We start from the raw sequence: 25,470 nt of genomic DNA, 5'->3' as shown, positions 1-25,470 counted from the left end.
TTCATAGACATATCTAAGGCATTTGACATGGTATCACACCCCTTACTTCTAGACTTTCTGACCTCCCTATCCTTTTCTTCATCTACCATAGCATGGTTTAAAAGCTACCTAACAGACAGACAACAATCTGTACAATGGCAAAACAAACTATTTCCATTACTCCCAACCACTGTAGGAGTCCCCCGAGGTTCAATACTGGGTCCACTACTTTTCACAATATTCACCAGCGACCTCCACAGGTCCTCCCAACATGCCACTCTAATACAATATGCAGACGACACGACTCTCATCTGCACAGTGCCATCTCTCACTACTCTGCAAAAACGTACCCAGGAATCCTTTACCTCAGTAGAAAGTTGGATCACCCAGATCCAACTTATACTCAATCCAAACAAAACTAAGTTACTCATATTTTCTCCTAACAAAACTAAAACCACCCAATCCTCTTTTACAATCATGTCCAGTGATGGCACTAACATCTCCCCTACTGACAACACCAAACTACTAGGAGTAACTATTGATAATAAACTACTATTTGACACCCATATATCACTAACAATAAAAAAATCAATAAAAAGATGGGTACCTTATATAGACACAAGAAATTCCTATCTGATCAAGCACGCATCACACTCACCCAAACTCACCTACTTTCTACACTCATGTATGCTGCACCTATCCTTACCAACCCTAGAAAACAGGATCTTGTACAACTAGAGTCCTGCTATAATAAAATTGCAAAATTTGCTAACAACTGTAACTACAAAACCCATCATTGTCAGGCACTAAAAGACCTCAAATGGTTAGAACTCACCCAACTAATAACTATCAACAACTGATACTAGCCTACAATATAGTAAGACATCCTGACAAAACCCCATCCCTAAACAAACTCCTAACCCACTATACAACAAATTGCCCCCACCGCTCCTCAGAAAAACCTCTCCTCTGTATCTCTAAAGCCAATTACTCCACAGGAAAAGCTCTTTTCTCTCACAACATTGCCAAAAACTGGAACATCCTCCCCAATTCTGTGACCACAGCTCCCTCAACTGTACAGTTCAAAAATTATCTCAAGTCACACCTATTAAAATCTTGGTTATGCCCATGCACCGCTTAAGACACTGTCCTGTAACTTTTTTTCATTCATTTTTTCATTCTGTCCTGTAACTGCATAACAGAATTGTAGATGCAGTCCCCTGATGCTCTACTATGAAACTCAGTAACTCCCACTGCAGCAATGTTTAATGCAGTCTTCTAATGTTCTGCTAAAAACTCAGTAACTCCCACTGCAGCAAAGATTAATGCAGTCGCCTATTGTTCTGCTACAAAATCAGTAACTCCCACTGCAGGAAGGATTAATGCAGTCTCCTATTGATCTTCTACAAACTCAGGAACTCCCACTATAAAATGTAATCCCCTCTCGGACTAACTCTTAACTCTTGTCTTCCTACTAGTATAATCATCTTTAACCACTATCTGCTTGTTTTTCTATTATACTCACAGAAACCTGTTTATCATAACTGGAAGCTGATTTAAAAACAAGTGCATTGTAAATGTAAGTGTTTGTTGAACTGTGTTGCAAAATAAGGTGTGCATAAATATGTTTATTATTAATCTTAAATAATGTAGAACATTACCTACAGTATACGTTTATCACTTCTGTATAAGAATTTGGAGCTTTTCTCCCCAGGCCTCTGCTGTAAATGGACTCACGTCCAGTCGGACTATCCCGGTTAACAAATGTAAAATAAATAAATAAAATAAATAAATAAATTCTGAAAAAAAACTACTGCATTCATGCCATGGTAAAACAAATGCAAGTTAATACTCTGGCCATTACTGCCCCACTTTTTAGGGATTACAGCATAACAAAACCCTATTCTGTTCTCTCCCCTCCAAAGATATGCACACACCCATCCTTCCCTATGCCAACATCAGAGAACAACTCTTCCACTAATCATACTTGGATTGTCTGGGTCATTGGCAGGACTTTGTCCATGTAAACCAACAGAGCTGCAAATTTTGTTAACAGTATCTGCTATGCCTGAGCATACCTAAAATATGTTACAAATGATAATCTTCCTATTCTAGATGAGGAAAAATCATGAAAGCTGACTTTTTTGGTTCAAGGTAAAGACTGACTATTGGTATAAATGAAAGGTTAGCTATGATAAGTATGGCTGCTAGTCTAATTTCACATTCAGTTCCATAATGGATGAAAAATGTACTGCTAAGTTATTCTCTATAAATAAAAACAATTTTTAAACATTATAAAATTCATAAGGGGCATAAATACATCAACTGGATTCAGTAAAGGAGTGCATATTACATGAAATACAAGTTATTCACTCTCCGGTCAAAGGAACAAGCTTCCAAACACCAACACTAAAGAATTTTTCATTAATTGCATTTTACCATTGATATTTTTTTCCTGTTGGACATAGAGGAAAACTGAACTAAGGAATTGAAAAGAAATATCATGAGCTCCAGAACAGAGGAGCAGTACATTATGAAGTTAAAAGCATAATACAGATAAATCATATCTCAGCAATAGCTCCTTTACGTAATAGATCTGTGAGTTAATATCACAACTGCATATAACATTTTAACTTTGAAGCTTGCACCACTTTTTCTACAATGTAATACTTAATCAATGGTTACTGGCAGTTGAAAAGTCTATGAATCAAGAACTTTAGCAAAGATTGCCTAGCAGATCATGGCAAAGGATAAAGGATTTTAAGTGTTAACATGCTTCTTCCTATAGTACTGGTTGCCATAGTTACTGTGTAACTGAGCAAGTCACTTAGCCAGACAGTGCTACCAGATCAGCCCTTGGCTATACACAGTTAACCATGGAATAAATATCATTATAATAACTGCCAAATATTCTTCCATTTCCAGTTTCACCGTATCATTCCTTTCTTGTTTCCACTTTGAGTGCAAGGTTTATTCTACAATGTATGTCCCAAATTGAACAGGAAAGGAGATTACTGCCACCCTCACTCATGTATGTAGAAGGAGAATTTGGAACATTTTGTTTATCAAATTTGACTATACTACATTTTTGACTTTTGAGGCCATTGTCATTGTGATAGTTATCAATGTGGTCTAACCATTGATGTACTAAAGTCATATCTGCAGGAGAACAAATAACAACAAGTTTGCAATCATCTGAAAATGTAGATAAGTGTAGGCCAAGGTTATTGGTTTAGTGGTTGGAGAAGTAAATGGTGAATGTGAGAGGCCTAAATACTGATCCTTGCAGGACAGCAAAGGTAACAATTTTACTTTCTGAGGTGGCATGTGTAACTGAACAGTTTCTTTTAGCTGTCCATAGTACAACATACGTATAGATGACCAAGTCTATGAGTCTGTTAATAATACCTGCATTGGGAATACTATCATATTATCTGGATATGTCAACATAAGCTGCATAAATTGTATAACTACTATCCACTGCTTCAGTGTGACCTCTAGGAAAAAGTTAACAAAGTTCATAGGTTCATAGGTAGGTATTAGGCTATCAGCCCTGGGGATTATACAAGCCCAGCCAAAAAGGTACCCTGGCTTTTGCCACCCAAGAAAATTATTTTCCTGTGCCACTGTCGGGCAGAGCCACAGAGGTGATCCCTGGGGTGAATTTCCTATTTCCCATCCAATCATCAAGATTTTTATTGAAGAGTGCTAATGAGGAGCTTTGTTTGATATAGATCGGTAGTTTATTCCAGAGTATGGGAGGTTTCTGGGACAGGAATCTATCCCTCCGGCATGTTCTGTTTATTGTGGTGACAAGGTTTAGGTCCCTAGAGTGTGTAGCTCGGAGGGATTTCTTTAAGTGGAGCATGTCCAACAGCTCTGGGTTTGACATAGCTTTGTATGTCAGGCAGAGATCACCTCTGAGAAGGCAAGGAGGCAAGACACGCCTTTGACAAAGCAGAACTAGTGATAATCCAAGGGTAAGAGGTTTTCAGTGCTTTAACATGGTCAGGAATGATATGTGCCAAAGCTTTACATATAAGGCTAGTGAGGCTAAAAGGTTTGTAGTTATCAGGGCCAGCGAATGGGTCACTTTTATGTAGGGGCTTTACAATGGCTGGATTCCTGGCTTCATGAATGTGACCTGAGGAATCATTTAGATTGAACAGGTTAAAGAAAGGGAGCATACAGCTTATATATATTACTAATATTCAGGCATTCTGGCAAGTTATCTAGTCCAATAGCTGTGGTATTCTTAGCTACAGAAACAGCTGAGAGGACTTGTTACATAATATTTATAAATGAGTAACTGGGACTGAGGAATCTGTGGAACATTTACAGCTGTAGACAAAGTAAAACTGGCAATGAATGTCTCAGGTAGACTGTTTCTAATTTTCTTTGTATGTGAGTTGATAGTGTCATTGTATACAAGCTCAGATCATTCTGAGCTTCCTGAGACCATTGCTTTTCATTTTTTTTATTATTTTTGGTTTCCTACAACTACCTTTAACTTCAGGCTTCCCTCAGTTCTTGCTATCAGTGATCCATAACCCTTTAGCTCTAACACTTCCCTGTCTCCCTGTAGTGACCTGCGTGAGGAGAGCTCCCCTGCCAGGGAGAGGTGCTTACTGTGATCTGCATTTCATAACTTTGCTATCCAATTTAACTTGCTCTATTCAGGTAGCTGCTGCATGTTTCATTACAGGTATTAAGTAATTTATTCATCTTATTATATAGTCTATTTATTTATAATTTTATTTATTTTATTTTTATTTAACATTTGTTGACCGGGAAAGTCTGACTAGGTTCCACAGATCCTGTTTTCAGCGGAGGCCCGGGGAGAAACGCTCCAGAAGCATGTCTTTAGAATATGGGAGGAAACCGGAGTACCCGGAGGAAACCCATGCAAACAGAGGGAGAACATGCAAACTCCACACAGAAGGCACCCCAGCCGAGAATCGAACCACAGAACCTCTTGCTGTGAGGCGACAGCATTAACCGCTGCACCACTGTGCTGCCCTATTTATATTTTCATTCCACTGGGGGGTTGTCTTTGAATTTCCCAGATAATTTGGTATGGACAAGGATTTCCTTATCAATTCAACTTCTTAAGTGTGAGTAGACATCAGATACATAGATGGCCGCTTTAGCAAATCGTTCGGAAGAGTCTAGATTACAGTTCAATTTTATTAGGTCACAAGTAGCTGGATAACATTACTTTTAATGAAGTTCATAAACACAAATGTATTAGTAAGGGAAATGGAAGACATAATTGATTAATTGCCTGATTTAATAAGGGATAATGATATACGGGTATGCATGTTGGAAGAGGCCATGCTCATGAGGTCAAGATCAAGGGTACTCGGGCCTCTTTGAATGTGAATGTATGAAGAAAGAGGCCAAACCCATGAGGTCAAGATCAGTGGTATCAGGGCCCCTTTGAATGTTGATTATTTGCTCCAAGGAGTTAGAATTTACAAGTTTAAGGAAACAATGTGTATGTTTATCCTTTGTAAGATATCAGACATTTTTTGATGGATAGTTGAAAGCATTAGATAGCTATTATGGTTAGCAGTGGCCATGGAAGATGATCTATAACTTACTATGAAGTAATAATCATTTTGTGTGTAACTTGGACTTCAATAAGTTAAAATTTTGGCTCTGACAAATACTGACACCCCCATGCTGCAGTTTCCAGTAAGCCTCAGGGCATGATAGGTGTTAAATATAGAAACAGGAGCTAAATATAGAAAGAGAGGGAGAGCTATGGATAAGTGCAGTAGAACTAACTAACTAATTAAAGGATACTGATTCGGGGCTTAGTTTAAGCTTTTTATCATTTGTTCAGGGCTCCAATTGAGATTTTCATTGGTTCAGGACTCAGTTTGAACTTCTTCATCAATTCCTTGTATTAGATGCTCTACTCTGTCTGAGCATAGAGGACATCTCACACTGCTGTGCAGGGGTGAACACAATTGCAGATTATAGACACAAACTTCTTGCTTGTCACATTTTCCTTTTAATAGTGTTAGTGCTCCTTCTGAGGTTTCTTGTGGTCCTGCTCCACTGTCAGGTGAAACACCAAGCATAGCCTCTGTGGTACCATCATAAGTCTCACCCACTAGCCCTTCCTATTTAGATCTCGTCTCCTGTTCATCTATCTTACCCGGTCCTTCTTGTCCTCTTCCTTTTCTGACCACATTGATTTACCTTGCACTATGGATGGACAATTTTCCACAGTTTCTCCAGCCAGCTTGGTCAACATGGGCATCCTGAGGCAGTGTAGCAATTGCCTCATCTGCATTGACAACCCTCTTTTTCTAGTTTACACAAATTCAAGATGTATGTGAGAGATGCATCTATATTAAGAATCTAGAATCCATGCTCTCTCATACACCTGTCAGTACATCTGACACAGAGCAGGCTGTTAGCACACACACCTCATGTCCTTCACCATCCAAACCAACAACACACATACCTACATAAGCAGAGGTCCTCATCAGAAACCTACCTAAACATCACAGACCTTCCATTCACAAACACGTTTCACATAGTACAGCCTCTGCTAAACATATTACACATAATAGCTCACACAACAGTGTCCCACCAGACAAGCCCCTTAGGCAAAACACAAAACCAAACATCTTAGTCATAGGTGACTCCATTGTGAGACACACAGATATCCCACTCACCAGACTGGATAAGGAAAAGGTCATGGTCAGCTGTCTGTCAGGTGCCAGGATCTGACACATCACACATGCAATCAAGTCTCTCAACAACAGATACTGTTATAACTCCCTCATAGTCCATGTTGGTGTGAATGACTTGAGATGTACCTCACTGAACTGTATGAAGAGAGACATGATTGAACTCTCTGATTATGTGTCCCAGGCAGGTATGTCCTTAGCCTTAAGCAGCATTTTACCTTCACCCAGAATGATGTCTCAATACAAACAAAAAATGATTGACTTCAATAACTGGCTTAGGTTCTGGTGTCATTCTAAGGGGATCCAGTACCTGTCAGCCTGAGATGACATGAACGACAGATGTTGCGTTGCCAGAGATGGTCTTCATCTGGGATTTCAGTTACCAGCTAAGACTCTTGCCACCCCCATAGTGCTTTTTTAGGCAGTCTCACAAGGAAAAAACTCCCAATGTAATACGACCATCAAAAAACAAACTCATGATTATGCTGCTCAATGTTAGGAGTCTAAATCTGAGACTGCATTCACTGGAAGCAGTCCTTACTTTGGAAGATGCTGACATCTGTTCAGTCATGGAGACCTCACTTAAGCCTGTGGAAAGCACCTCAGCCTTACCAGGTTACAATTCCTTCCATACCTTCAGACCTCAAACTAAAGGTGTTAGAACTGAGGTAGGTGGTGTTTCAATATTCATGAAAGTCAAATACACCTCTAGACTGATTACACAGAGTGATTCCCATGAATTACTCCAGGTGCAATTAACTGTTGGTAAGCTCCCTCTTCATATCATTGTGAGCTATAGGACCCCCTCCATGAACCATGAACCATTACACCCACTTAGCCTACCTTGAGCTACTTGAATCGATCAAGATACAACCAAACACCCTGGTTTTGGGTGACTTTAATTACCCGTCTATTGACTGGGTTAATTATACATGTACTAACACTCTCACCCAAAGGTTCCTAAACATTTTAACTCAAATGCCCTGGATCAGCTGGTTGGTTCCCCCACAAGGAGCTGAAATATTTTGGATCTTGTGCTCACCAACATGGGGGATCATTTTACCACCACAAGTGTGCTGCCCTCCCTGCTGACATCTGACCACAAATCAGTCTCGATGGAGGTAACAATAACACCAGATCCCCCCTCTCCCCAGCAACAACTAGACTAAAAACTTCACCAATGCCAATTATAACCTCTTATATGATGGTATAACTAGCTCCACACCCCCTCCCTCCACTGATGGAGAGATTATCTAAGCTGGGATATACACTAGTGCTTTATACAAGCATCTATACAGTTGTATTAACTCTGCCATACCTGATAGGACCAAAACAAGATCCTCAAGGAAGAAGAAACCCACCTGGTGGACATCAGCCATTAACAGACTATATAAAAAGATGAAGAAATTGCTATCTAACAGTAGGAAGTTATGGTCTCAAACCTGGAAGCACTTCCTCCTCAATTTAAATAGGCACATAATACATCTTGTAAAGTCCTCTAAAGCTACTTAGGAATTCAAATTAGCATCCCTAGCTACGGAAAACCTTAAAGCATTCTTTAGCTACATCCAAAACATCAAAGGAAAATCCAAGATTTGCACAGAACTTATAGTTAATGGTACTACATATACAGAACCAGTGGATATAGCCAACCTGCTGGCTGACAGATTGAGTGCAAACTACACTCCCCTCTCCCTGCCACATATACCACAAAGCATCCCTACCACCTGTCCCCCACATAGTATCTCCAAGGAGCAAGTCTTAAATGCTCTCTCCATGGCTAAAAACACAATGGGACCAGACAACATCCCAGTCTGCATTCTTAATGGATCAAAACAGGAATTAGCAACACCACTGCGTACCTTGTTCATCCATAGCCTTAGTATGGGTTTCCTGATCATCCCTGCTGAATGGATAACAGCTACAGTTATCACTTTGCATAAAGGGGGAGCATCCACAGACCCCAGGAGCTATAAACCCATAAGCCTAACCAGCCTTAACTGGAAGGCCATGGAGCATATCATCATGGATCTTTTCAACAAAGATATAGGTAATCTACAAACAGTTGACCCTAGCCAGTTTGGCTTCATCAAATGGAGATTGTGCCTGTTAAACTTGGTGGACTTCTTTGAGACAGTCGCCAAAGCCCTTGATGAAGGTAAAACTGCATACAGCCTATCTGGACGTAGTCAAGGCCTTTGACATAATCCCCCACTCAGGCATTATTGATAAACTCACCCAGCTGGGTATTAGCCCATATATTGTAAGGTTGGTTGCAAACTGGCTAACAAACAGAACTCATACAGTCAAAATAGGAGACTCTACCTCCTCCCACAGACCAGTAACTAGTGGTGTTCCACAGGGGTCTGTTCCTGGGCCCCTACTGTTTGGAATTTACAGGAAAAAACAAAATGTCTGTGGCTGACAAAGTTTGCTGATGACTGCAAACTAGGAGTGGTCATTCAGTCCTGTAACGATGTCAATATCCTGCAAAAAGGACTTACAGACTAATGATTGATGCCAAAGTCATGGACATAAACTCAATGCAAAAAATGCATTATCATCCCTTCGACAAGGGTTATGTTCTTGCAAACTACTGCATAAAATAGCAATACCTTAAGCACACAATCACCGGTGAGAGACCTGGGCACACAGGTTGACAGCAACCTTACCTTTGATCACCATGTCTCCAAAGTAGTTAGATGGGCATTCTATACTGCTCACCTCAGAAGTAAGGGAATTGTCTCCAGAGAAAAAGATGTTATAATCCCTCATCAGGCCAATAATAGAGTATAATGCTCCCTTTGGTATATACCTCTCCAAGCACTTGCAGTAATTGGACAGATTACAAAGGTTTCTTACAAAGAAAATTCAGGGTCTCCAGCGCATGTCATATGTGGACAAACTGAAATCACTGTCTCTTTACTCTGTGTCATACAGACTGCTGAGAGGCAACCTGTGCCTTGCATATAAGGCAATCTCTGACCCTGCCTTAATGGAAATGCTACACATTCGCATGTCAAACTGTGCACATGTCACATGCTCAAGGGACCTTAATCTGGTACGTGACATCAATACAACTTGCTGGAGGGACATATTTGTTTTGTACAGGTTACCTCATCTCTGGAACAGACTTCCAATCTATGTTAATCAGAGTCCCTTGTTGACCATATTTTAGTGTAATTTGGATGATTGAATGGGAAATTCACACTGGGGGTTCCACCTGTATCCCTCTTAGATGGGAGTAATAGTTGCTGATTCAGTGTCTACTCATAAAAGACACTCTTGGGAACAAGGGTTAACTTGGCTAGGCTTGTAAGGGTCCTAGGGCCATTAACCTAGTAACCTCCTCTGATCCCATGATCCCAGGATCCTATATTGAAACCACATCTCTGTGACAAGAAATATATGCATGTGTTCAAGTTGAGTGGGGCTACAACATCAGGAATTTTATTGTTCAAACTCCTGACAATGATTTGAGTCACTTTACTTTGATAAAAATTGGAATTTATTTTGTTGGAATGTCTGCTGGACAGACGTCTTAAAAAAGAACTAATTAGGCAGAAAAGACCTTGGCCAGAATGTGAAAGTCCTAGTAAGACAGGTGCAGACCATCCCTGGCAAAGCAGGAAGGCTTGACAGCCATCTCATGCATGCTGGCACACAGTGAAACTTTTAGGATGACTCCAGATACATAGTCAGTTGTTAAAGCCAATTATGTTTTCTTTGAGTATCAGCATTATTTTGAGGAATGCTAAGATGACACTCATGACCAGTGTCTAACCTGACTTGGACACATGCATAGCTAGATTTGAGATATATTGAGATGATATTGCAAATTAAATCTATATATATTTGTATATAGTAACATCATTTTATGTACATGACCTTTTACTGTTGTGTTATGTTTACTATAAGTATTTTATTTTTTATTAACAACAGCTGTGTTATGCTTGGACTGTAGCAACATTCTATATTGTATTGTGTGTGTTGGAGCTTTTCTCCCTGGGCCTCTACTGAAAATGGACATGTATCCATATTGACTAGCCCGGTAAACAAATGTAAAATAAATAAAATAAATAAAAATAAATAAAATAAATAAATATATGTTCCATCTCCCTCTGAGTAGAGTGTCTAAGGTCATGCACCTCCTCATGTGCCATGTAGAGGTCATAGCTGCATTTGTCATGAAGTAGGGATCTGACTGCCTTTTTATGTTATAGATACTGGCTCCAGAAAGACAGCTGTCACCTGTTCTTATCCATCATGATAAGAGTCACCTATTACTAAAATATTACCATGGGTAAGTGCAGATTTTGTGGACCTTAAAAGCTTGGGGTTAATACCCTTGCAACTTGTGGGTGTATGTGCATATATTACACAAGTACATGTGTAAGGTGGGGGTGTTGTAGTGTGATATAATGGATGAGGCTTTTTTAGTTCTTTACCTTTGTCTAGGAGGTTACGGTTGTGTTCCTCTTAACAGCCTCGGCATGTTGTCACAGTGTGGATTCGTATCACTTCATTGAAAGACCATTTCACTGACACTCATTTCACTGAGGCCATATCACCTAAAGTTCATTTTACCAACATGTCATTTCACTGACAAGTAGTATTCTAAGGAAAGTCAAAAGTATATGTCCTTTTCCCCACTGTAGTGCGATCCCGGTGTTGGTATATATAGTTGGGGGGTGGGAGGCACAGCCCCCCACATTTGACGATGTGGGAGGCATAGCTCTCCCCACCTAGTTGGGTTTTACCAAATAATGTAAAATCAAACCAGACAACAGAAAACCAAATTAAGTCAGTGGGGTTATGCCCCCCACACCCCGATGTGGGGGGTTGTGCCCCCCAACTATATATACTATGCACTTCAGTGGGGAAAAGGACATACACCTTTGACTTGCCTTAGAGTACTACTTGTCAGCGAAATGAGTTTTAGGTGAAATGAAGTTTTGGTGAAATGAACTTTAGTTGATTTGGTCTCAGTGAAATGAGTGTCAGTGAAATGATCTTTCAGTGAAGTGATACGAATCCCACAGTGTAGGTATATTGTCCTGTGGGTATGAGCATGGGATGTTTGCTTTAGCTTTAGCTTTCAGAACTGGTGACTCTAATTTAGAGTCACTTAATCAGATCAAAGCTTCTAGATGATGCAGTGAAAGTGGGCAGTTAAGCCAAGGAAGTTTTACATAATTACAAAACGAAAGATGAATACAAAGAAAGGAAAAAATAAGGGAAGAAAGAAGAAAAGAAGGAAAGAAATTACTGTGATTTGCACACCATGTGGTGAATCATGAGAAATATCAGTTTAACTCTATTAAAGCATCAAAAATTCCCTAGCAAAGGGCAATTTTAGGATACAAAGATTCTCTTATAGTGTTGGATAGATTATGGATTAAGGCATAAACAGGAGTTTGGAACTATAAAACTTGGCAGACTAAGCATTGTGCTGAGATTTCCATACAGAATGATACCTCTCAGATGCAACACATTGGCAAGTTATTTTTCATAATTCAGCAGTAGTCATCTCTGGAATGTAGAGTGATGAAGGCCCGGTGATGATCCAGACAATTCAGTTTCACATTCAGCTAACAAAGTTGGTGCTCCCAAAGGTCTGATGACAGAGAAATGAAGAGCGTTTGCCTATTCCAATTCTGACTTCTGTCTGGAGGGAAAGAAAGCATTTTGTATTCCGGAAGACAGAAATAGTTTGAGTTCCTAAAGGAAACTAGTGGCTGTCACAAGATGGTTTGGCTGATGTAACATCACCACTTAAGTGGACACCACCACTTGCAGGCAGATTCCAAGCATGCAAGGTATGGGGCTGGGCTATACAATAATCCTCAGGCATCCAGCATCCAGCAATGACAGCTCACCTTTCCCATTCCCCTGAAAGTAGGGAGGCTTCATCTCTAGGAAAGGTTCTTCCAATAAGGTTGTGTTGGGGAATTGGCATTACAACCACAAGCAGATTTATTATAGGGAGTAGCTTGTAAGTCTCAGGTCAGGGTCAGCTAGGACTGGAAAAACATGCTTAAAGATTTTATAGATTTTTTCTTTTCCAGCAGAAAAGAGTCTACTCTGTCACATTTAAAAATATTACCTAAAACTACTTTCAAAATCCAGAACACTGTAACATAGTTATATTATATCCCAGCCTTCCTGACATTACAAATACATTATATGTGTTGTAGCACAGACTGTTTAAAGAATTGTTTAATCTGCTCTTGTTAAGGTTTATGAAAATAGCCAACCAAGTGATACTGTAAGGCATGCCACATAGAGCAGACTGTGTAAAATGCTGGACAGTGCATGCAGACAGCTGTTTATGTAGCTCATTGGCACTTTGCTGAGGGTATCCATTTTCAACCTTAATATTGCTGTCTGTAGTACACATGATTGTGGTGAGTGGCCGCTATCATACCACTAGCTCAGTGAAAATAAGTTGCCTGGTAGCAGCTAGCAGCTCACAGATATGCTCTTTGGACCCCCAGACCTGAATCCACTATGCAGGTTTACCTGCAATATTTTGTATTTCAGGGGATTATATATAGACATTGTGCAGTGACTCTTACAAATATTTTCCATCACTTGTTGCACTTCGCTTCATTAGAGGACAGTTATTTGCTTTGCAAGCTGCAATGTTTTACTTGTCTTGGGACATGACTTTAAGAATCTCAACTTCAATGAAGTGCCTTAATTTTTTTTCTGATTATTACATCTGATTTCTACAAGGTATATGGTGACGTGTTGTCTTCGAAGCATCATTCTACTGCAGAACTCTGTCTGATGTAATGCTGATTGCAAAACTGTGCAAGATAATTATAAGTGAGGAAAACAGTGCGCTGAACATAGCAAGAAAAAGAAAAGGTTGGGTGCACTCAAACAATATTGTGTAACTCATGCCAAACTATATTACCATTTATTTAGTTCAGCAGTCTGTGGTGTAAATTATATTGCCTCACTGTAGACTCTGTCTTACTACTCTCAGAAAGGATTATTTATAATTAAAGTCTGATTTTCTAGTTCTCTCTCAAATCAAGTGACCTCTAAAGTGACCCTGGGTTGACTCTTGCAAAAGACTCATTTCATTAGCTGTCATTCAGTGGTCTTTAAATGTATTTTTATTTCGCAGACTTAGATTGCATTTTCTCTTGTTTGGGTCAGTCCCATGGTACTACCATTTTTGTTGTTTCTCATGTTGGAGTACTCTTGAAGTACATTTATTTCTATATTAATTTATTTATTGATTGACTGCTTTGTTTATTTATACAAGTCAGAAGACTGGGCCAAGTTAACCAATTTTCAGTCAGATCTCATTCAGGTCACATGGCTGGTTGCCAGGAGAACAGCTATGAATCAGAAGACAAATGTACATCACACATGCATGCAAATGTTCTAATTTCATCTAGCATACACTGGAGATTTCATTCACAATCTAGATTACAAGACTGAATGCACTGAAACTGTAAACAAAATAATATACATAACAGACTGTATTGTAGAATACTCCAAATGTGCATAGTTTACCCAGCATATTTTATTCCGATCATTCTCTGACCTTCTGCAAATTATGGATTTAAAATGCCTGATGCTGAGAGAAGCTGCATACATACATATTCTGAAAAAGGGGCTTAATGGCTTGTTTGTAAAAGCAGAGCACATGACATTTCTCTTATTTGCTTTATTCCACAGAATGGAATAAAACATCATAGGTAAACATAAGCAGGAACTGAGAAAGGCTCCTTCTGAAATGCAAAGTTGTTGTTTGGCTTTTCCCGGTAAGGGGTCGCCTCAGCGGAACCCCAGTCCGCTAATGATTGGCAGTAGATTTTTACGAAACACCGAGGTGCCTGCTCGACGCCCAACCTTCAACGAAGGCACGCCCATTTATGCACGCATGTCTTTTGAAACACTACCCAACCGCGGGGAGGACATACAGACTCCACACAGAAGGCACTCCCAAGCCAAGCCGAGAATCGAACAGGAGAACCTCTTGCTGTGAGGTAACATTGCTACCGCCGTACCACCGCAGCATTTCTGAAATGCTAAGTATTTTAACTTATTGTTGCTGTGGGAATAAAACAGATTAGTTTAGTTAAACCAATGTCAAATTCTGAAAAGCCTCATGCATGCTGGAGGCTAACACACCCTTTGCTTTCTGTTGCTGCTTCTAGTAGGATATTTTGAGTGCATGCATAATTTGTACAACTGCATCACTTTTCCTATTTATTTATTTGTTCTTTTCATTTTTTTAACGTGACAGACCTACTGTGATCAGAGGAACGAAAGGAAGCTAAATGCATTGTTTAAGTTTACATAATATGCAAATGAGAGATAATGGGATGCAAACTCAGGTCTATAATCCTGCAGTAAGTAAATTTAATTACTTTTCTGAATTGCATCTTGATGATTATTGTTATAGTATAGGATAATTCTCCCAAAATATAGTAAATGATACTCATTCCCTCTCCCTTAATATGTCACTACTGTTCCATGAAACAAAAAGACCTTTATTGTTTTAAAAGCTACATACTTGCCTAGTTTGGTTTTATGATTAATAAGGGATAACTAAAACCACACAGCAAAATAATTTCAGACTGTTGTGTATGCATAAGCAAAAGAGATGTAGCAAAGCAACATTTATGGCTATCATGGTTAGCTGCATGCCACAATTACAGCCAATAGGCATACCCTGGGATTCAGAAAGAACACCAGCACTCATAGTAAAGGTTGTCCAAAAAAGACCCCGTTTCCACAATGCAGTTCTACTGTATTCAAAGACAAACTAGCTGCAATACAGAAAGTTCTCATTATTGGCTAATTTGCATGACTCTGAATCACTGTTAACTACAGCAAATGCAGATTGGCACTTTTCCGTGGTAGTTAACAGCGGTGGTAGGTGCATGGTGTTTGCAGAGGCACCCCCTATGATACTCTCCTACACAAAATACACACACACACACACACACACACACACACACACACACACACACACACACACACACACACACACACACACACACACACACAAATGCATAGATACACACACACACAAACACCATACCTACCCCAATGTTTTCAGGACAACCTTGATGTTTCCTTTTTCTTTACCTGGTAAATCACAAATTATTGTAGTCAGTCATGAATGCCAAATAGTAGTGCTTCACACTTCATATCCTTCAGTAAATGCACAAAAGTGCAAAAGCTGTTATCTAAGCAACTTTCTAAGTTTGCAAGAGGACTACTTAAACTTTGTGCCTGATTGTATGTCTTTGTCCCACCATTAATTTTGGCTGTGACTAGTCTTTTCGTTCTATGAGGGGGACAGATATGCCTTATGTTCCCTGTCACTCATCCACATAACTCATGAACTGCTGCAAGTGTCAATAATGCCTGAGATAATCAGCATATGTAAATGTTAGAAAAAAAATAACTTGTTATACTAGCTTATCAGTTAATGCAGCAAATTATTTATGAGGTTTCCTGTGACAAGGGTGAAGGCCTTGAAGCCTCCCTCTCTTTATATTTTTTGTTATTTTTCGAGTTTTTTGAGGGTTGAATCCTTTTTTGTGCCGTTAAGGCTGCTTATAATATCCCGGATGTCTGTTGGCTCCCTGCTTCATTTTCGTTTTAAGTGCTTTTAAAGCATGCAATATAGAGTATTTCCAGTGTCTAATGTTCCCGTTGATCTATGTTATGTGTAAATGCAATTAAGGCATGAGATGAAAGTATAATTCCTGGTAGCTAGTGTTACCCCTGTCCTAATTTTGCAGGTTTGCTCATTAATCTAAGGGTATGTAGAAGTTTGACAGCCTCTACAGTCTACCCCCTTACACACAGACCCCCAACAGTCTTGGGGAGTGAGCATCAATAGCAAGGAGTGGCTGTGCTAATTTAGGCATACATTTCCAGGTAAGAGCATATGGCTAATTAGCATATTCCTCTCCCTAGAATGCCTCATCACCATCTAGTGTCTAGCAGTACCAGAGAGACAAAAAAAATGGCTGTGCTGCATGTCTTCAAGCAGAAGCACTATATAACAGCTGTCTTCGTACAACTCATGGTAATTTTTCTGAATTCAGTGCTCAGTTATATCCTATTCTTTACACAGATAGCATGCTTGGTTTGTCACTTTTATATATTAAGTCAAAACTGCATTAAGTCTGGACTTTGTGAATGCAGTACAAATTAGCTGGAGTCCAAAGAAAAGAAGGGTGGTCGTAGGGTCATATTAACATATTTCGCAATAATTGCACAGCTCCCTGCTTTGTTGTCTTTGAGACAATACAATGAGAGAAAAACTGCATATACTTTAAGATACTTTTTGAGTGAAAATGGGGTTTACCTTTATGATGAATCCCTCAGCAATTGTCTGGCTCAGTTCCCCATTTTAAATCTATAGACTTTTGTTTGTGTCTTTCGGCTTTTCCCGGTTAGGGGTCACCACAGTGGAACTCCGGTTCGCTAATGATTGGCAGTTGATTTTTACGTACTGGCTTGCCAGGCCTGATGCACAACCTTCAACAAAGGTACGCCCATTCACGCATGTCTCCACGCAGAAGACGCTTTAGCTGAGAATCGAACCGGACAGTGTCTTACTGTGAGGCGACAACGCTACCGCAGCACCACCATCGCGTTTTTTAAACTATTAAAACATAATAAAGAGATACTGTACTGCCACCTAATGGCCAAATGTTAAATAGAGCTATATCTTTACCAAACAACTGCTACAGTCCAACATGGAGCAATAAGTTGGTCATTTTTAGGTTCATAGTTAGGTACTAGGCTATCTGCCCGAAGGCATTTATAAGCCTAGCCAGAATGTGTTGGCTTTCACCACCCCCTTAGATTAGTTCCCTGTGCCTCTGTCCTGCACAGCCACTGAAGTGATCCCCAGGATAAACTTTCTGTTTCCCATCCACTCGTCAAGGTTTCTCTTGAAGAGTATTAACAAGGAGCTCTGCCTAATGTAGATTGGAATCTTGTTCCAAAGCATGGGAAGTCTCTGGGGCAGGAATCTATCCTTCCAGCACGTCTTATTTATTGTTGTGGTGAGGTTTAGATCCCTAGAGCTTGTGGCTCGAGGGGATAAGGTTTTCTTTAGGTGGAGCATGTCCATCAATTCTGGTATGTACATGGCCTTGTATGTCAGGCAGAGATCACCTCTGAGTAGGTGGTATGCAACCGAGTACAGCTGGAGTTTCTTCAGTCGAGCTGCATAGGGCATCTGTTTGAGGCCAGTGATCCTCTTGGTGAGGTATTTCTGTGATCTTTCCAGCTGTTGCAGGTGTCTTGTAAGGTACATCCCAAATGGGGCATTGTACTCTATGATGGGTCTGATGAGTGATGAGTAGAGGGGCACAATGACCTCTTTTGATCTGGATGCAAACCCTTTTATGATTAGGTGGGCCACATAGAAGGATTTTCTAACCACTTTGGCAATGTGATTATCAAAGGAGAGATTATTATCTACTTGGGTCCCCAGATCCCTTATTATGTTTTCCATATTTAGGGGAGTACCACCTATGTGGTGGTTTGTGGGTACTTTGTTTTTTCAAAAGGGATGATTATGCACTTTTTGACATTTAGCTTGAGGCCATGATTTTGACACCAGGTATCAGTCTCAGTGAGACCCTTTTGGAGGATGTCTGTGTCTGCCAGAGAGTCAATTATAGCCCCTAGTTTGCAGTCGTCTGCTAACTTGGTCAGCCATAGTCCTCCTGTGCTTGCCTGTACCTCTGAGAAGTATATGCTGAACAGGAGGAGCCGGGGAACGCTACTCGTAACCGGTTTAGAGTCAGACCTAGCTCCTGCATCTCTCAACATGTGGGTTCTGTCTGTGAGCCAGTTGGCAACCCATCTTGTGACATAGGGGTTTATGTTCAGGCTGGTGAGCTTGTGTATAATACCGGAAAGGGGAATGGTGTTGAAGGCCTTTGCGAGGTCTAGGTAGGCTGTGTGTACCACCTTACCCCTCATCTATAGCCTTGGTAACATTCTCAAAGAAGTCCACCAGGTTTAGGAGGCATGATCTGCCCTGAACAAAGCCGAACTGGGTAGGGTCCAGTGTTTGGAGGTTCCCAATGTCTCTGTTAATGAGTTCCATGATGATGTGCTTCATAGCCTTGCAGACCAAGCTAGTCAGGCTTATAGGGTGATAGTTCCCAGGGTCTGTTGTGGCTCCACCTTTGTGGAGCGGAATAACCATTACTGTGTGCCACTCTATGGGTACATAGCCTGTGGAGAGGCTGAGTTTGAACAGTGTGTTTAGGTGAGGTGTTAGTTCATCTTTGAGCTCATGTATGATGCAGGCTGGGACACCATCCATTCCCATTGATGCTGTGTTCTTGGCTTTGGAGAGGGCTATTTTAACCTGAGTGTCTGTGATTTCAGGGGCTCTACATTCCTCTGGTATGGTTATGGGCCCTTTTGGGGGTGAGGGGGGGTGAAGTTGGCAATATCGGCCGGTTCAGTGTATTTTGTGCTATTCTGCACTAACTCTGAGCAGATCTGAGCATTGCCACTAAGATTCTTGACATAGCTAAAGAATGCCTTGTGGTTATCTTTGGAGTCCTTGGCAATTTTTCTTTTGAAGCTCACCTTGGATGATTTTATGAGGGATCATAGTTTCTTGCTGATACTGATCAGGGATGTCTTGCCTTCTTGGGATTTTACTCTTTTCTGTACTAGTTTCCTCCTTCTATTGTATAGCTTGTTTATGGCAAGGGTCCACCAGACTGGTTTCCTTTTATTGGAGGAGTGAGTCTTGATTTTGCTTGGGATAGCATGATCCATGCATTCTTGTAGGTGCCCATAGAATGCATTAGTAAAGGATTTTGCAGCTTGGACAGCATTATCTTTTAGCATGGGGGCTTTGAAACTTTCCACTTCGGTCTTAAGTAACATGAAATTTGCTTTTGAAAAGTTTTTCACGGTGGTTTCCTTGTTTGGGGGTGGGGGCGGAATGTGGATATCCAAAGTGATTTGTTTATAGTCAGATCTAACCAGCAAGAGGTTGACCTCCGGTGTGGAACACTGGTCACCCATGTTGGTGATGACCAGGTCCAATATGTTGTCACCTCTGGTGGGAGTGTTGACCAGTTGATCCAGGGCGTTTGAGTTTATAAATTCTAGGAAATTTTGGGCAAGGGAGTTAGTACTTGAGTAGTTCTCCCAGTTAATGTTTGGGTAATTGAAATCATGCAATATTAGGGTGTTTGGTAGGACCTTTGTGTTTCCCAGTGTTTCCAGAAATGTGGAATGGGGGTCCTGGGACATGGTGGGTGATCTGTAGCAAGCTTAAAGTTCTAGGAATGGGATTTACTGAAAAAAAAATACTAGTAAGCAGCTGGTAGAGTTTATGCCACACACAGAGCAGTAACATGCTTCAGTTCTGATTGCAAATGCAATATATGAATGCAGATAATGTGCATGTTAATGCGCTGAAGACAGATTGTCATCTGTCTATCATGTCTCCTAATACTTGGTGCCCAGAGCAGCCACCTCTTCACTCCACCCTAGCTATGCTACTGTTATAATAAATGTATCATATGTTAAAAAATAATATAATATGGCAATGAGGCAATATATCTGCTGAATAAACTATTAAAAATTGTTCTGACTGACTGATTAAACTGTTAAGTGCCTTGAGTAAAGATATCATTATTAATGAGGCAAAAGGCAGATCCAATGGACAAAGGTCAGTTTCACAAACAAGTATATCAAAAAAAAGAAAGCGAGACTGACCAACATGGCTGAACTAAAAATAAAACTTTAATAACCAGATAAAAATAGTTGGTTAGTGCTTTCATGCCACAAGACACTTCTTCATGCCATAAAATGCAATGAATATTCACTGCAGGGGTTCCACCTGTGTCCCTCTTAGACAGAGGTAATAGGTGATGATTTTGCTGTCTACTTAAACCAAACACCCTTGGGAACAGGGATTGAGCTTGGCTAGGCTTGTAAGGTCCCTGGGGCCATTAGCCTAGTAACCTCCTATGATCTTATGACCTCCTATGACAATTAAGCTAATGGATCAAAGCATATGACTTCAGTGCCAGTTTTAAAGCAACAGTGCCATTAATATCAAAACCTTTATCTACTCGCAATTGTAAGATCCATTTTAACTCATCACATTCTGTCTTGTTCACATAACCACCCCATCTTGAATTTAAAGGCATCAGTTCTAACACAGTCAATCTAAAATAATGTGTTTGACCTATCTCATACATGCTTAGCTAAAGCATTAGATAATGTTAACTTCTTTATATCATAAATATGTTCTAATCTTCATTCCCTTAAAGTGCAATTAGGTTTTCCTACATCAAACTACAGCAGGTACAACATTGTGTTAAACAGACTAAATTAGTACTTTTATAATCAGCATAAAACCGTAAGTTGATGGTATATCCAGAATCTGGATGCACAGACTTGGAAGTAGGCAATATATATTTACATGCACTGCAAGAATTACAGGGGACTGTCCCTATACGATTAGAACATACATTATTAACTTTTTGGTGTTGTTTATAACAGGGCTGTTGTTTCAAAGATTTGTTATTCTTAAAAGAAAATCTTGGAGTTGTACCTAGAGCTTTCTTAAAAGCCTCATCAGCCATCACAATAAGCCAGTTTCTCTTAATAATGTCACATACTAAAATAAACAAAAAGGATAGAAGGTCTAAAAGCTGAACACTCTCTTTTATTGTCAAATTACTTAAGCGCTTCAATCCAGGTACTAAGGATTTCTTCAGAATACCATCACAGTAAGACCTTCTAACATATATAGTCCCCCCAATCATGTGACTAATTAATAATTTAATTACAGCACCAACCCCTAAATAAAATGAATATTCAACTATGGCAATGCATCCTATAAAAACTTGTCACACTCTCATATAAATTTATCTTAAATTCAAAATAAGAAATAAATCCAGAAATAAAAATAAAAACATGAACATGTGAGAATCTTAATTCATTTTAGGTAATAATTGAATTTTGTAATATTATTTTACTTTTCATAAGTTAATGAATACTTTTTATAGTTTTCATTATCATGATTGCCTTAAGTGCAATAGATCTATTTTATTACACAAGACATCAGTATGCATTTGTGAACTGGATTTTTTTTTATTGGCTAGGGGAGTGTTTTTAAACACTGTCTTTTGCACATTGTTTTTTTACTTTGATGAAGTCTTGTTGAATGTTTTAAGATGAAAGTTCTCAGTATTTAATAAATGGCTCTTGTGTTACAAAGAAGGTTCCGGATTTCTTTTTTGTTTTTCTTTTAAACTATCACAAACTGCTTGATTGAAAGCTGGTATGCAGTAAGTGTGATAAGGATCAGTCATGGATGGATGTGTATGCTCCCAGAACTTTTTGCCTGGGGCAGCTGCCCACTTTTCCCTGCCCTAGCTGCACAACTGAGTACAGGCACACACACACACACACACACATACACACACACACACACACACACACACACACACACACACACACACACACACACACACACACACACACACACACACACACACACACACACTCATAGTATTTATGCAATGTTATATTTCAACCAGCTACCAATTTATTCAAACAATATATCTAGAGAGCACAGTATTAACCACAAATGTCACAGAAGTCTGACTTCTACAGTGAGGGAAAAAGGATGACCTCATCAGTTTGTTGCAGAGAAGATGTTTGTGGTAAAAGTGGGATGAAGTGATGGGGGAGTCCTCTCACAGTTTAAATATTTCTCCTGAGTGGAAGAGGACACACTTGTTAACCCATACTTATCTGACACTAGAGCCATGCACACAAATATTCACCACTGTTGGAATTGAGCAACCTACCTATTTAGGTTACACAGTCTTGAGACCACACTATCAAATGCAAATGCCACAGTAGAAGATGGACTTCTACACTGAGACAGTGAACATTTCAAAGGATGACCCCATCAGTGTGTTGCAGAGAAGATGTTTTTGATAAAAGTGGGATAACGTGATGAGGGACTCCTCTCCTGGTTTACCTGTTTCCCATGAAAGGTAGTGCACACAGCATATGTGTTGTTGAAACTGCACTTGCCTGACAGAGTCCCCCCCCCCCCACACACACACACACTCACCACTGTTGAATTCCAACAACCTACCTATCTAGTTACACAGTCGAGAAAACACTTTATCAAACAAAAGAGCCACAGAAAAAGTCTGATTTCGAGAGCTTGCACTTTTGAAAAGATGATGCCACCAGTGTGCTGCAGAGAAGATGTTTGCAATAAAAGTGGAAGAATTTGACGGGGAACTACTCTTCCAGCTTAAATGTTTCTCCTGAGTGGAAGTATATACATCAGACAACTGTCTTACCTAGCAGTACAAATGCATTCACACACACATGATACTCAGTCAATCCTGCATTTGAAAAGCTACCTAAATAATTATGCAGTCTAGAGAATGCAATATTAACCGCAAGTGCTACAAGAGAAGTCTAACATTAAATGTGTGATAATACACATTTGTAAGGATTACCACATCTTAGTGTGTTGCAGAGGAGCTAGCATGCATCACAGGTTTGGGTGAAAAGGCATGTGTCTTGACAGTCAGAAGTAACAGTCATGCACTGAACACAAGCAATTACATGCTGCTCGGATAACTTATCTATCCTTTTAGTCACGTACATTGCGGTAGTGTGAGTGACATGTACCTGCTTCACAGTATGTTGTTTTGATGACAATCACACTTGTGAAACAGCAGATTGACAACTAAGCATCCATGAGTGTTCAGCTCGGGATGATTGTGTGCAAATACTAATCATTTGTTATGTCATTTTCAATTGTATTTGTTCATGTCATGTGGATAATTTGCAGTCAAAATCTGACAGTGCAATGATGAATACCAGAGATAAAGTATGGGTGAAAAGGTTCCACACCATCATACATCATTTCCAAGTGTAACAGCTGGAGTGCAGACATCACAGAATGAAGTGTTCAGTCAACAACACAGTGAAATCCACATATCTTGCATACAGTCCACTGCCACATACAGAAGGAATACAAACCACTCGCATTACTCTCTTTTGGTCAAAATATTTCCCTGACTCACGCCACTGATGAGCTCATTTGTGCAGCTGATGGCACAATATTAATGGATGTATAACCATATCTTAAGTTGTTGAACTTAGAACTGTAATTAGCAGTAGTCTATGGTGCTTTGTGACAACCTTCACTGAAATAAGCAATACAAGCATGCAAACAGATCAAATTCGTGTGAAATCCAGAACAGATATATGTTATGTTAATGTGTCATGATTTAACATTTGTCATGATACTTTCAGCACATTACTCATTCTGTGCATGATACAGGTGTATAGCTACACAGCTGTCATTATCTGGTGACTGTCCATGTATTTGATGTATGTTGCAATTACTGTTCTGTAATCATCTGTGTTTATATGATGTGATTGTGTAATAAGGTCAACACAAGTGTAACAGACAAGTATGTGTCATAATTAATATACTTCAGAAGATGGATGGAAACAAAACCACATTGGTCTTACCACCTTATACTTGTATAGCAGCAATGTTGTCCAGATGTACATATTGTACTGTGCTTGTTAACACATAAACCCTTGATTGTAACTAATATCCATCAGTAACTTCTGGGAAGATATGACTATTTTGTGAATGATTATGAAACACATGAGGGATCAAGCATGTTAATGCGGGTGGAAACCAAGACTATGGAAACAATATGAAAAAAGGAAGTTTGTGGACAGCACTACCTCTTATTGCAATACTCCATGTGGTGATAACCTGTTCAATGTATGAAAATAACTGTCTCCTCATTTATGTAACACACCTGTGATAAGCACTGCAGCTTGAGGTGCAGCACATTAATGCAGCTGAAGGCAACAATGCATACGGTTTTGCCATAAGCTGAGTACTACCATTTCCCATAAGTTACAGGTGCTGCTTGGCACCAGGCATGCTGAAAATGCTGAGGAGAAAGACTGATAAGACAGAAAAGGTAGGAAGCACACCTCTCAACTGTCCAGATTTTTTCAGAATGTCCAGATTTTGCATCTATATTACATAATTGAACTTTTAAAAGTTCGAACGTCATATGGTCGACACCATATGATTGAACTTTTATTAAAAGTTTGAAAATATAATAAAAAATAAACTAAAGAAAAAACCTACCCAAATGGTTTAAGCAGGGGTGCAAGCCCCCCTGTACCCCACACATGGGGGGCTGTGCCCCCCACACCCCTCGCTCTTTAAATATACCAACTCCAAGATTGCACTACAGTGCAAAAAAAGGGAAATCTTCCCATTCTGCCCTGTACGGAGATCTCCATTGAAATGTTCGAACTTTTAAAAGTTTGATCATATGGTGTCGACCATATGACGTTCGAACTTTTAAGAGTTTGACAATGTGATATAGACCCCAGATTTTTGCCTCATATTTTTGGTCTTTTCCTCATACAATTTGTGGTTTTCTGCCAAATCACTGAGGATTGATGCCACTAAATAATGACATAAAGTTGAGTTTCAGACTTCATATCCTTCAGAAAAATGCAGGACAATATACATTCTGTTATTCTAGCAACTTTCTAAGCTTACAAGAGCAATATTAAACATCAGTCCCCATGTTTGGGCCTTTGTCCTCCCATTTTTAGTCTTTGTCCTGATTCCTTGTGCTAAGAGGTTGAGAGGTCTGGTGGGACAAGAGAGAGATTTGGAGATGGATAGAAACATACAAAAGGCTTTGTTTATGGGATA

The sequence above is a fragment of the Protopterus annectens genome, chromosome 4.part0 (genome assembly GCF_019279795.1).
Source record: "Protopterus annectens isolate FY-2018-M chromosome 4.part0, PAN1.0, whole genome shotgun sequence".
Classification (NCBI taxonomy): domain Eukaryota; kingdom Metazoa; phylum Chordata; order Ceratodontiformes; family Protopteridae; genus Protopterus; species Protopterus annectens.
The sequence above is the reverse complement of the archived record's forward strand: the minus strand, read 5'-3'. Positions refer to the sequence as shown.